General features: G+C 38.7%; 1 protein-coding gene across 4 annotated transcripts in view; it reads left to right on the forward strand.

Annotated features, from left to right (window-relative positions):
• The window catches only part of MUL1 (mitochondrial E3 ubiquitin protein ligase 1), a 934,495-nt gene that overhangs the window by 882,502 nt on the left and 39,978 nt on the right, over positions 1-12,015 (forward strand). The gene's annotated exons all lie outside the window — the stretch shown is intronic.

Below are 12,015 nucleotides of genomic sequence, written 5' to 3' on the forward strand. Positions count from 1 at the left end.
CGTTTGATAAAAGACACAATTGTGACACACATCTTGATACGGTCCTCATTGTGATGAATAAAATCACTTACCTCTGTAATAGGCTCCATAATAGTTCCTGTGTCAGATAAAGGCACACAACATAAGCCCTAGGGCATTTTTGTGATGGAGATAAATTCATGTCCTATGTAACAGGTCTGTATAGAGCCATAATTGGGATGGATAAGTGGATAAGTACACACATTTCCAAGATAAAATACAATGTAGCTTTTTTTGAGCTACCCAAGATGATGCACCCTACAAAAACACAGCATAATGTTAAAGCAGCTTACTGTTAAAGGAGCTTTCTGTTAAAGGAATATGCAATAACACTAAATCACATTAATGTAGTGTTTTAATGATAGCTACTTTAAAATGAACTTGATCAATGCAACATGGTATGACTCTGTGACAGAAGAAGCACACAAGCCTAAAATACACTAAAATGTGGTCCTCATTGTGTTGGATAAAAACACACAATTGTGACACAAAACTTGATATGGTCCTCCTTGTGATGGAGAAAAAAAACAACCATAGTAATAGGCAGCATATTTCCTCTGGCAGACAAAGGCACTCAAACCTGTCTCACACAATTTAATATGGTCCTCAGTTTAACCCTTAAAGTGAACTCAGCGCCAGGAAACCTCCGGTGTCAGTGCGCTCTATAAATTTAGCCTAACATTAACATTAACATTAACATTAACATAGGCTGAGGGAGAGGGGGGTGAATACCACTGAGGAGTTGCCTGCGGGGTGCATGACATGAGACCTGGCCTGTATTCCTCACGAGTCTCGTAATATGCTGCTCAATATGCTACATGTACTTCCTTGTTTTCAGATGTTGTCCTATTCCGTGATGCGCCATAATGAGTCAGTCGATCCGTATACAACTGTTTTTAATGATGCCTGCGTGGGGGGTTTTGTCTTTTGTATTTTACAAAATTGGAAATAAAGTTTAAAAAACAAAAAGAAAAAGTGAACATAGGAGCATAATCTCAAAATCTCAACACAATTCTGTAACATGCGCCATGATGTGCCCTTTTACTGCAATACATAAAAGCTCACATGCTATACACATGGTCACATGAATATTCACCTACCATGATGTAGTCCTCATTCTGATGGATAAAAACATGCACTTGATTTTTTTCTTTCAGAGTGCAGTGTAATAGCACACAGAGTTAAAACATGCAGTGTGATGCTGTAATGAGTTTGATGGACTACAATTCATAAACAATTCATATTTACCGACAACATAGGGAACCAGTCTCTCACTGGAATGCAGTCTTAATGAGGAACAGGTCTGTTTCTATGAAGTATCTTAAGGCAGCCTTATGATGGTATGCAAGCACATCACAAATTCTCGTCAATGAATTACAAATGAAGAGGTAAACCATCAGGCAGTTTTAGTGCACTGAATGATATTGCCCTCTTGGTGATGGTTAAAGCATGCATCTTTGTAAAACAGTGCATGAGATTGTCCTCTGTTATACATAGATACTGTCTCATATTACTAACAGACAGCATGATGTGCTACTTAATGTGATGTATCAAGGCAAACAATCTTGTAACACTTCAAGGCATCTAGTGATCATTGTACTTAATAAACCACATTAAATTGTAATATACTATGTAATATAATCCTATATGTGATGGAAAGAAGTTCATTCTTGGTAACAGTAGTTTAGATAATAGCACAACTCTGCAACAGGCCTAGTGGTATCGTCCTCGCAGTGCTAGGAAAAAGCTCAGATATGTAACACACAATATCATACGGTCCTCGTTGCGATGGATAAAAACAAACAATTGTGATGCACACCAAGACTTGATTCAAAGTATAATAGTAGCTCACTTATAATAGGCAGCATATTTCCTCTGGCAGATGAAGGCACTCAAACCTGTCTCACTCAATTTAATATGGTCCTCAGTTCCACCCTTCACTGCTCCACTTTCAAACTCTACGATCCTAATGACATCACCAAAACATTAGCAACCACCAAACTCAACAACCATTTCAATGACCCAGTCCCCTCAAGTTGCCTTCCCCACATCTACCAAGTCATCTCCCCTCTCTGGACCAAAATCATCAACGCCTCGCTAGTGCAAGGGCACATACAGGACTGCCTAAAAACAGGCCAGGTCACCCCTATACTAAAGAAACCAACAGCTAACTCTTCCGACCCCAAACAAATTCGGCCCATAACCAACATTCCCATGCTAGCCAAGGTCCTGGAAAAATGTGTTCAACAACAACTGAACCAACACATCACGGACTTCAACCTTCTGAACACCCACCGATCGGGTTTCAGACCCGGCCATAGCACAGAAACAGCCATTTTACAAATAGTGGACGACGAAAAAAATCTAAAAAGACTGGAAAATAGGCTCAGTCCTTCAATGGCTCAAATCCTTTCTGGAAAACAGAACACAATCTTTCATGGTGAACTAAAATCTATCGTGCTCCTCACCGAACCCTCTGGGTGTACCACAAGGCTCTACCCTATCCCCCACCCTATTCAACCTATATGTCGAACCGCTAACCAAACTACTACAGCAGGCAAACATAGCCTACCACATGTACGCGGATGACACTCAACTCTACATCAAGATCTCCTCCATTGAAGACATAATATCAATGAACATGGCACTCAAAAAGACCGTCCACTGGCTAACAACCAACTTCCTCAAGCTAAACTCACAAAAAACAGAATTTCTTCTAATCTCCCCCCTAATAATTCCCAGGAGAAAAGGGAATGGTTCAAGATGATCACTGCACTTAACTGCATGCCAACTCTGGTCGACTCCACCAAATCACTTGGAATTACACTTGATAAGAACCTTAAAATGCAAGCACATATCAACATGTTAGCTAAAAACGCCAGCTTTCACCTCAACTATCTCAGGAAAATGAAACCTTTCATCGAGAACCCGGACCTCAAAACTGCTGTTTAGTCCTTAGTCATATCAAGGCTGGAGTACGGATGCACCACCCTCGTGGGACTTCCCAAAATCTCAACCGCCCCATTAAAAGCCTGTATCAACGCCGCAGCTAGACTCCTAACAGGATCCAGAAAATTTTACCACACATCACCACACCTGAAAACACTCAACTGGCTTCCCTTTGAAGCTAGAATCCACCTAAAAATGGGATGCATCACTCACAAAGCACTTCACCACAATACTCCCCCGTACCTATCGTAAAAACTGACCTTATCTGGAGGATTCAGACGTTCTAGGAGTGCTAACAATCTACTCCTGAAACCCTCATGCTTCAGAAAGAAAAAAAACCCTGACAGAGCATTCTCCGGAGCAGCATCAAGAATATGGTGCTCGCTTCCTCCCCACATCAGAAAAATCTCCTCTACTTTTCTGTTAAAAAAAGAAGCAAAATCATTCCTTATGTGTTCAATTCCTTCCATAAACTATCACATGGACCTTTTCCAGATGTACTCCGTATAGTTGCCCCCTCTTTCCCTCGAAAGACACCTTCGCTGCTCTCGACTCGTTGCTAGAAATACTGTTAAGCCTGCGACATTACGAACTTTGTAAAATAATTCGATCTTATGTATGCTATTCGTTTTGCAATCTGTCCTATTTCGTATTGTGCCCCCATTGTAAAGCGCTCTGATAACCTTCTCTGGGTCTGCTCCGCACTATAGAAAACTCTAAAAATAAAATAAAATAAAAATAAAAATGTGTCCTTTTTTGCAATACATAAAAGCTCACATGCTATACACATGGTCACATGAATATTCGCCTACCACGATGTAGTCCTCATTCTGATGGATAAAAACATGCATGTGATTTTTTTCTTTCAGAGTGCAGTATAATAGCACACAGAGTTAAAACATGCAGTGTGATGCTGTAATGAGTTTGATGTACTACAATTCCTAAACAATTCATATTTACTGACACCAGAGGGGACCAGTCTCTCACTGGAATGCGGTCTTAATGAGGAACAGGTCTGTTTCTATGAAGTATCTTAAGGCAGCCTTATGATGGTATGCAAGCACATCACAAATTCTCTGCAATGAATTACAAATGAAGAGGTAAACCATCAGGCAGTTTTAGTACACTGAATGATATTGCCCTCTTGGTGATGGTTAAAGCAGGCACATCTTTGTAAAACAGTGCATGAGATTGTCCTCTGTTATACATAGATACTGTCTCATATTGCTAACAGACAGCATGATGTGCTACTTAATGTGATGTATCAAGGCAAACAATCTTGTAACTTCAAGGTATCTAGTGATCATTGTACTTAATAAACCCACAATAAATTGTAATATACAATGAAATAAAATCCTATATGTGATGGAAAGAAGTTCATTCTTGGTAACAGTAGTTTAGATAATAGCACATCTCTGCAACAGGCCTAGTGGTGTCGTCCTCACAGTGCTAGGAAAAAGCTCAGATATGTAACACACAATATCATACAGTCCTCGTTGCGATCTATAAAAACAAACAATTGTGATGCACACCAAGACTTGATTCAAAGTAAAATAGTAGCTCACTTATATAACACCCTAAAACACCTGTAACATTCCAAGCTATGGTTATTGTGCAGGGTATGAGCAAAGCACTGGAAAGATTGTGATTGTGACCCTGCTGTGATTCATGTAGATAAACACCTTTATACCCCTTCATCATTGGCTCAATTCACAACACCTTGGGCCAGATGTAGGTAATTCCGATTTAACGACTCTTAAATACCGACTCATACCGCATCGGTATTTAAGAGACGGTAAATTGGAAGAAGGCAGATGTAGGTAAAAAATTACCGATTCTATAAGAGTCTGTATTTACCGATTCTGTAAATACCGAATCGGTATTTCATATTGATTCCTATGGGCCTTGAAGCCCATAGGAATCAATGTGAAATACCGAATCGGTATTTACAGAATCGGTAAATACCGAATCTTGCAAGGGTGCAGGGGGTGTCACTTTGACACCCTCTAGCACCCCAAATACAGGCATGTGTGACATGTGGCACACATACATGCCCTAAGGGCATGTCTGTGTGTCACATTGCACAGGTGTGCATGCACAGATGTGCATGCACACCTGAATTCGGTATTTTACCACCCAATAGGATTGGGTGGTAAAATACCGACTCTGAAGGGCCTGTGGCACTCTTTGGAGTGTCACCTACATATGAATTTACAGAATCGGTATATTTACCGATTCGGTAAAATACCGAAGTGGTAAATTTACCGAATCGGTAAATATACCGATTCTGTAAATTCAGACCCACCTACATCTCAAAAGCCAAATACCGGTCGGTAACGGCCGAAATCGGCCGTTACCGACCGGTATTTCTATACCTACATATGGCCCCAAGTGCTTTGTTTAGTATCATCATTTTGGATTACAGAGCAAGCTGCTTTTTAATTCACAAAGGTTGTCTTGTGGACTGTTAGCTTATAGCTAAGGAGGATGTATTTCAAGGAGTACCCTTCATTTTCTTTTGAGAATTCCATTTTCCTTTGAACACGTTTACATGCTTACATTTCTGGAAATATTACAAAGCAAGTAGAAGTAATAACATTTGAAAAACATTTTCCCCTGTCAAGTAATCCCTTCACCTATGCCATCTTCAATTTTTAGTCTGATTCCTTTCACTTCCCATCCTGGAAACAGATTTAATCCGGCACTTGTCAGAAGTGAATCTCAGATTGTTCCCTGGGTGGGAATGGGTTCAAGAATTGTTTGTGGACAGTTACTAAGTAACACATTTGGAGGCACACAAATACTATACAGAGCAACAAAGCCCTGTGAAGATCACTATCCACACACAAAAAATGTTTGCTCACATTCAATAGTCATCTTTTTCCAAGAGTACATATGTACTTGTTCACATTAGCCTCTGTGCTTTTTTGTGATGGATCGTTCGATGGATGATGCATGTTCTATGGACCAGGCTGTATAGAACCGTCATTGTGACGTATAAGTGCATGCATTTCCAAGGTACAATACAATATAGTTTTTTTTGTTACTCAAGCTCATACATTTTACTAATACACAGCATAATGTTATACATGCTTTCTGTTAAAGGAACAAGTGATAACACTAATTCACATTTATGTGGTACTTTTAATGATGGCTAAATTAACATGAACTGTTTCAATACAATATTATGTTACTCTGTGATAGAAGAAGCACACTTGTCTAATATGCACCAAAATGTGTCCTCATTGTGTTGGATAAAAACACACAGTTGTGACACACATCTTGATACGGTCCTCATTGTGATGGATAAAAACACTAACCTCTGTAATAGGCAGCATATTATTTCCTGTGGCAGATAAAGGCACACAACATTAGCCCTTGGGATTTTTTGTGATGGTGATAAATTCATGTCCTATGGACCAGGCCTCCATAGAGCAGTCAGTGTGATGGAAAAATGCATTCATTTCCAAGATAAAATAAAAAATAGTTTTCTGAGTTACCTAAGATCATACACATGACAACTAAACAGCATATTGTTAAAGCATCTTTCTGTTAAAGGAATATGCAAAAACTATAAATCACATTAATGTGGTATTTTTAATGATAGCTACATTATCATGAACTTGCTCAATGCAACATGATATTTCTCTGTGATAGAAGCACACATGCCTAAAATGCCCCAAAATATGGTCCTCATTGCATTGGACAAAAACATACAATTGTGACACACATCTTGATAAGGTCCTCATTGTGATGGATAAAAACACCAACCTCTCTAATAGGCAGCATATTTCCTCTGGCAGATAAAGGCACTCAAACCTGTCTCACACAATTTAATATGTTCCTCGGTTTAACCCTTAAAGTGCACATAGGAGCATAATCTCAATATCTCAACACAATTCTGTAACATGCGTCATGATGTGCCCTTTTTTGCAATACATAAAAGCTCACATGCTATACACATGGTCCCATGAATATTCGCCTCCCACGATGTAGTCCTCATTCTGATGCATAAAAACATGCATGTGATTTTTTTTCTTTCAGAGTGCAGTGTAATTGCACACAGAGTTAAAACATGCAGTGTGATGCTGTTTTGAGTTTGACGGACTACTAATCATAAACAATTCATATTTACTGACACCAGAGGGGACCAGTCTCTCACTGGAATGCAGTCTTAATGAGGAACAGGTCTGTTTCTATGAAGTATCTTAAGGCAGCCTTATGATGGTATGCAAGTACATCACAAATTCTCTGCAATGAATTAGAAATGAAGAGGTAAACCATCAGGCAGTTTTAGTGCACTGCATGATATTGCCCTCTTGGTGATGGTTAAAGCATGCACATCTTTGTAAAACAGTGCATGAGATTGTCCTCTGTTATACATAGCTACTGTCTCATATTACTAACAGACATCATGATGTGCTACGTAATGTGATGTATCAAGGGAAACAATCTTGTAACACTTAAAGGCATCTAGTGAACATTGTACTTAATAAACCCACATTATTTTGTAATATACAATGTAATATAATCCTATATGTGATGGAAAGAAGTTCATTCTTGGTAACAGTAGTTTAGAAAATAGCACAACTCTGCAACAGGCGTAGTGGTGTCGTCCTCGCAGTGCTAGGAAAAAGCTCAGATATGTAACACACAATATCATACGGTCCTCGTTGCGATGGATAAAAACAAACAATTGTGATGCACACGAACACTTGATTCAAAGTATAATAGTAGCTCACTTATATAATACCCCAAAACACCTGTAACATTCCAAGCTATGGTCATTGTGCAGGGTATGAGCAATCCACTGGAAAGATTGTGATTGTGACCCTGCTGCGATTCATGTAGACAAACAGCTTCATACCCTTTAATCATTGGCTCAATTCACAACACCAAGTGCTTCGTTTATTATCATCATTTTGGGATACAGAGCAAGCTGCTTTTTAATTCACAAAGGTTGTCTTGTGGACTGTTAGCTTATAGCTAAGGAGGATGTATTTCAAGGAGTACCCTTCATTTTCTTTTGAGAATTCCATTTTCCTTTGAACACGTTTACATGCTTACATTTCTGGAAATATTACAAAGCAAGTAGAAGTAATAACAATCGAAAAACATTTTCCCCTGTCAAGTAATCCCTTCACCTATGCCATCTTCAATTTTTAGTCTGATTCCTTTCACTTCCCATCCTGGAAACAAATTTAATCCGGCACTTGTCAGTAGTGAATCTCAGATTGTTCCCTGGGTGGGAATGGGTTCAAGAATTGTTTGTGGACAGTTACTAAGTAACACATTTGGAGGCACACAAATACTATACAGAGCAACAAAGCCCTGTGAAGATCACTATCCACACACAAAAAATGTTTGCTCACATTCAATAGTCATCTTTTTCCAAGAGTACATATGTACTTGTTCACATTAGCCTCTGTGCTTTTTTGTGATGGATCGTTCGATGGATGATGCATGTCCTATGGACCAGGCTGTATAGAACCGTCATTGTGTCGTATAAGTGCATGCATTTCCAAGGTACAATACAATATAGTTTTTTTTGTTACTCAAGCTCATACATTTTACTAATACACAGCATAATGTTATACATGCTTTCTGTTAAAGGAATAAGTGATAACACTAATTCACATTAATGTCGTACTTTTAATGATGGCTAAATTAACATGAACTTTTTCAATACAATATTATGTTACTCTGTGATAGAAGAAGCACACTTGTCTAAAATGCACCAAAATGTGTCCTCATTGTGTTGGACAAAAACACACAGTTGTGACACACATCTTGATACGGTCCTCATTGTGATGGATAAAAACACTAACCTCTGTAATAGGCAGCATATTATTTCATGTGGCAGATAAAGGCACACAACATTAGCCCTTGGGATTTGTTGTGATGGTGATAAATTCCTTTCCTACGGACCAGGCCTGCATAGAGCAGTCAGTGTGATGGAAAAATGCATTCATTTCCAAGATAAAATACAATATAGTTTTCTGAGTTACCTAAGATCATACACATGACAACTAAACAGCATATTGTTAAAGCATCTTACTGTTAAAGGAGCTTTCTGTTAAAGGAATATGCGAAAACTATAAATCACATTAATGTGGTATTTTTAATGATAGCTGCATTATCATGAACTTGCTCAATGCAACATGATATTTCTCTGTGATAGAAACACACTTGTCTAAAATGCCCCAAAATATGGTCCTCATTGTGTTGTATAAAAACATACAATTGTGACACACATCTTGATATGGTCCTCATTGTGATGGATAAAAACACCAACCTCTCCAATAGGCAGCATATTTCCTCTGGCAGACAAATGCACACAAACCTGTCTCACACAATGTAATATGATTCTCAGTTTAACCTATAAAGTGCACATAGGAGCATAAGCCCCATATATATAGGAGCAATTGCAAAGCATAAATGAACACAATGTTGTGACACACAATATGAAGTTGTTTTTAGTGTCCTGAACAGATGTTCATATGATTGATACACTTATAAAGTTGTGGCAGAATCTATAATATGTTAAAAATCTCAACACAATTCTGTAACACGCGCCATGATGTGCCCTTTTTTGCATTACATAAAAGCTTACATGCTATACACATGGTCACATGAATTGCCTACCACAATGTAGTCGTCGTTCTGATCGATGAAAACACTGTTGTGTTTTTGTTTTAGAGTGCAGTATAATAGCACACCGAGTTAAAACATGCAGTGTGATGCTGTAATGAGTTTGATGGACTACAGTTCTTAAACAATTCATATTTATTGACACCAGGGAGGACCAGTCTCTCACTGGAATACAGTCTTAATGAGGAACAGGTCTGTTTCTATGAAGTATCTTAAGACAGCCTTATGATGCTAGGCAAGCACATCACAAATTCTCTGCAATGATTTACAAATGAAGAGGTAAATCAACATGCAGTTTTAGTGCACTGCATGATATTGCCCCACTGGTGATGGTTAAGCATGCACATCTTTGTAAAACACTGTATGAGATTGTCTATTGTTATACATAGATATTGTGTCATATTACTAACAGACAGCATGATGTGCTTCTTAATGTGATGTATCAAGGCAAACAATTGTGTAACACTTCAAGGCATCTAGTGATCATTGCACTTAATAAACCCGAATTAATTTGTAACATACAATGTAGTATAATTCTATTTGTCATGGAAATAAGTTCATTCTTGGTAACAATAGCTTAGATAATAGCACAACTGTGCAACAGACCTAGTGGGGTGGTCCTCACAGTGATATACAAAAGCTCAGATGTATAACACAAATCATATGGTCCTCGTTGTGATGGATAAAAACAAACAATTGTGATGCACACCAAGACTCGATTCAAAGTATAATAGTAGCTCACTTATATAACACCCCAAAACACCTGTAACACTCCAAGCTATGGTCATTGTGCAGGGTATGAGCAAACCACTGGAAAGATTGTGATTGTGACCCTGCTGTGATTCATATAGACAAACACCATTATACCCCTTTATCATTTACTGGAGAAGCGTGGCTCAATGGTTAGAGCGGCAGACCCTGATGCAGAGGTCTGGCCCGGGACCAGGGTTCAATTTCCCCGGACTTGATAATTCTCGCCTCGGTGCCTAGTCTAATCAGGGGTCCCACTCTGTGACTCTGGGCAATAGCTTGCTTAATCTCCACAACAGCCCCAGCAGCGCTTGGATGCCTGGCTTCACCTTGGGGGTGCCCAGGAGTGGACATTTCACAGGAAAGCCAGGATGGGTTCCACAGCGGTATGAATACAGAGCTACGAGGCCTCTGGGTAGAAGTGCGCTATTTAAATACTATACATTTACATTTACTCAATTCACTACACCAAGTGCTACATTTATTATAATTTTGGATTACATGAGCAAGCTGCTTTTTAATTCACAAAGGTTGTCTTGGGGACAGTTAGCATACAGCTACAGAGGATGTATTTCAAGGGGTAGTCTTCATTTTCTTTTGAGAATTCCATTTTCCCTTGAACAAGTTTGCATGCTTAGATTTTGGGAAATATTCTGAAGCAAGTAGAAGTAATAACATTTTAAAAACATTTTCCCCTATGGAATAATCCCTTCATCTATGCTATTTCCAATTTTTTGTCTGATTGCTTCCACTTCCAACCCTGTAAACAGATTTAATCTGGCACGTGTTAAAAGTGAATCTCAGATTGTTCCCTGGGTTGGAATGGGCTGAAGAAATGTTTGTGTACAGTTACAAAGTAGCACATTTGCAGGCACACAAATACTTTGCAGAACAACAAAGCCCTCTGAAAAATCACTAACCCCACACACAGAAGTATTTACTCACATTCACTAGTCATCTCTTTGCAAGTGTAAATGTATACCTGTGCACATTAGCACCTGTGCTTTTTTATGATGGTCGATTGGCTGGATGATGCATGTCCTAGGGACCAGGCCTGTATAGGGACCAGGCCTGTATAGAGCCCTCATTGCGATGGATGAGTGCACACATTTCCAAGATACAATACAATATAGATTCTTTTAGTTACTTAAGATCATACACATTACTAATACACAGCATAATGTCATAGGAGCTTTCTGTTAAAGGAATATGTGATAACACTAATTCACATTAATGTCGTACTTTTAATGATGGCTAAATTAACATGAACTTGTTCAATTCAACATGATGTGACTGTGTGATAGAAGAAACCCACTTGTCTAAACTGCACCAAAATGTGTCCTCATTGTGTTGGATAAAAACACACAGTTGTTATACACATCTTGATACAGTCCTCATTGTGATGGATAAAAACGCTTTACTAATACCCAACATAATGTTAAAGAAGCTTACTGTTAATGGAATGTGCAATAAAACTAAATCGCATTAATGTAGTACTTCTAATGAAGCTACATTAACATAAACGTGTTCAATGCAACATGATGTGACTCTGTGTTAGCAGAAGCACACATGTCTAAAATGAACCAAAGTGTGGTCCTCATTGTGTTGGATAAAAACACACAATTGTGACACACATCTTGATACAGT

The sequence above is a fragment of the Lissotriton helveticus genome, chromosome 5_1 (genome assembly GCF_964261635.1).
Source record: "Lissotriton helveticus chromosome 5_1, aLisHel1.1, whole genome shotgun sequence".
In the NCBI taxonomy this organism is placed as follows: domain Eukaryota; kingdom Metazoa; phylum Chordata; class Amphibia; order Caudata; family Salamandridae; genus Lissotriton; species Lissotriton helveticus.